Source organism: Adiantum capillus-veneris, chromosome 20 (genome assembly GCF_014529385.1).
Source record: "Adiantum capillus-veneris isolate H3 chromosome 20, ASM1452938v2, whole genome shotgun sequence".
Lineage (NCBI taxonomy): Eukaryota > Viridiplantae > Streptophyta > Polypodiopsida > Polypodiales > Pteridaceae > Adiantum > Adiantum capillus-veneris.
The window spans coordinates 111,922,960-111,926,259 of NC_140950.1; positions in this window are offsets into that span (position 1 = coordinate 111,922,960).

Here is a 3,300-nt window from a genome sequence, read left to right on the forward strand (position 1 = left end):
AGAGAGACAGGCGACTGCGCATGAGAGAAAGGCGAGCGAAGCCCCCGCCGGCCGTACTAGTTGTACTAAAATGGGTAGGCGAGTATGGTGGTGAAGGTGCTCATTGCATTTGCATGACCCGTGACATTTGAAACATACTAGATCTATATAAAAAAATGTATACTAAGAATAATAAACATATGTTGTTTATGTAAATATATAAAAATATATCATACACACATCTTTTAGTTAATTTTTTAGGAAAAATATTGAAAGACTTAGAGAGATGGATGTAGTAGAATAAACAAGCCAATATGATGGTAGAAATGGTGGATACCTTCTCGTTGTATTTTCCATTTCTAATTGTCATTTTCCACCGACGGGTGCATGTGCTGAGGGAGATGTGTGTGTATGTAAGGGGGGCGGGGGTTTAACTTTGGTTCTAGTTATAACTAATCTTTTTGCCAATTTTGTTTCGACAAATGGTGCTTTCCTTGCTAGCTCTCTTCTTTGGTGCTAGCTAGTCTTTTTATTCCAAGGTAGGAGGCAAATAGTTCGGCATGCCCAAGGCATGATATGCTATCCTTGTAAGTACCTCTTCTCCACTGAAGTATATCGGGTAGGCCTCCTCTTGGCAAAGTGTAAATGTTAGTGATAAAGTCTCAGCGGTAGATCTAGGTCATGCCTCTTGAAAGCAACAACCATCTCGAGTTTTCCCTAGTCCTCATGGCTTCTCTACAATGACATCTTTTGTGATCCTTACCTCAATCTTCTCTAAGTTGGTGATAAAGTGTCAACGGAAGCTCTAGATCATGCCTCTTGAAACCATTGAATCTCATGCCTTTGTGAAAGCAACGACCATTTGGAGTTTTCCCTAGTCCTTAATTGCTAGTAGCTTTAGAGCCTCTACAATAATATCTTTTGTGATCCATACCTAAATCTTCTCTAAGTTTGTGTCTGATAAGTGGACTATTCCTTCTCATGCTCTCTTTGAAAAACCACTTTGCAAGGTGGTGCCTCAAAGTAGGTATATAGTCTCATCCTATGGAATACCTCTTGACTTCTACCTTGGGGATGTCTTCTACCTCCTTGGGCATGATAGGCACTTTCACTATAGCGCCCTATGCATCCTCCATTTTTCCTTGAAAGACTATAATAGAGTCCATAGTTGCCTACGTGATACTCTCATCTTGTAATTGGTATGGTTCTAACTCTCGGGGGGTTCACTATGTGTAAAACTATCATATCACGTGTGTTCAAAACATGTTTGTCAAACCTCTTATCTGTGAATTTTGTTAATAATATATTGTACCCTTTTCTTTTAAAATCTATAAGTTTTTTTAAAATTTGAAAAAATAATGCCCTTTTGTATATATATTTCTGTAAGTTTCAAGAACTTTAAATACCCTTCTGTTGAACTTACGTGATGTGTTACGTTTTTATTAGGTGACCTCCCCGGGTTCTAACTTTGCCATCCTCTCCTTGAGAGATTTCCACTACAAAAGGTTGTGTGCTTTTGTGACGCTGTTAGCGACGGAAATACATTGGGTTTTTATAACCCCCGGCGTCGCTAAAACCGTCGCTACGAGCGTCGCTACGAGAGCGTCGCTATATGCGTCGTTATATAGCGACGCTCATAGCGACGCATATAGCGACGCCCATAGCGACGCATATAGCGACGTTTACACAGAAGACTATAGCGACGCTCATAGCGACGCTACAGAGCCATAAATAGCGACGCTTATAGCGACGCCCGAGAGAATATTTTTTTGGTGGCAGGGCATTGAATGCCCTGCCACCCATCAACCATATTGTACTTGATTCACTTTTTAAAAAAAGTGCAAAGGTAGATAATAGACCCAAAATAGTCACCCACAAGACGCATTGTTTGCAAAATTGACAATTGTACACATCATAGGCAAAATGAATTGATTGGCAAATGTAATAATGACAATTGTACAACATCATAGGCATAAAGAATTGATTGGCAAAAGGAACTGCGGTGACAAATGTAATAATATACATGGTTCAAAAAGACGTATAAAATCCGTCTCATGATACATAAGCTATGAGAAACCCTAAACTAATGCTATCTAGCTACGGCTAAACTGACGTCGTTTAGTCAGACGTCTCATCGCGTCCAAGCGGCGTATCTGTCGGATTCTGCAAAAAAAGACAATAAGACAACTTTCAGTAAGTATAAACATATAACGACATTTATAAAACAATACAAAAAATAAAAAAGAGTAAACCCTAATACTAACCATGCCACCGCGAGAACTGAGAATGTCCATCAGGGCGTTTAAGCCCTTCCTGCCTGCGTACTCACGCTCGTACGGTATGGGATCACGTCCTGTCATCGACCACTGTCAAAACATACAAAGATTTCATTATGTTAGAACTAAAAAACTCATAAACCCTAAACTATCGAACATGCATAAAGAGCAATGTGAAAAGACTTACAAAATCGGCCTCAAATGATGCCCATCCACCGCTCCCCAAGTGGTGCGAGCTCCCTGCCTCTACTCGCGCTCTGGCTGCATCCTTTTGTTGCTTCCACTTGTCGGAATTCTCGCGCGCTGCTTTCTTCGCATTCTTCCAATCTTCTTTGGCCAGCCAATCTGGCCTATTCCACCCATTCTTGATTGCTTTTTGCACTTCGGAACGCTTGTGTTTGCAGTATTCGCGCATTCGAATCTTCATCAGGTCTTCATTGAAGCGCTGATCCCGTGTTGGAACGGGAAACTCATCATGAAGTATGCTGATGACTCTGTTTTTTAAATCACTTGGTACTTCACTCCATTTGTTTCGTATATAGTGTCTAAACAGCTGAGAGCAAAGACCACGCATGCGCGAGATCACCTTCTTGCCGTCATATCCATGATGATGCCGCCGCTGATGTCGACGGAGTAAGGCAAGCCCTCTGGCGGGTGACGCGTGAACCTGGGTGTCCCGGCAGGGGTCTCTAGCGGCGTGTCGATGGGGGTACGGACGTCAGGTGTCTCCACCGGCGTCTGGGCCCCGAAGCGAGGAGTGTCGAGTGGGGTGGCTTCTAGCGGAGTAGGTAGAGGTGTGTAGCTTCTAGGAACAGTCAGCCGTGCAAAACCTGGCGTAGATGGCGATGCTGTGGCTGGTGTGGGGGCGGGCAAAGAAGGGGAGGGTAAAGAGCCTCGTCGAACACGAGGCGGTGTGGAGGCATCGGTGGCGGAATCCCCACAACAACCGCCACCGCCACCACTAGAGCGCCGGTGTCTAGACGAGTGTGAAGCTCATCTCGTCGACGCCGAAGCTTCGGAGCGCGCCGAATGCTCCGAAAGAGAG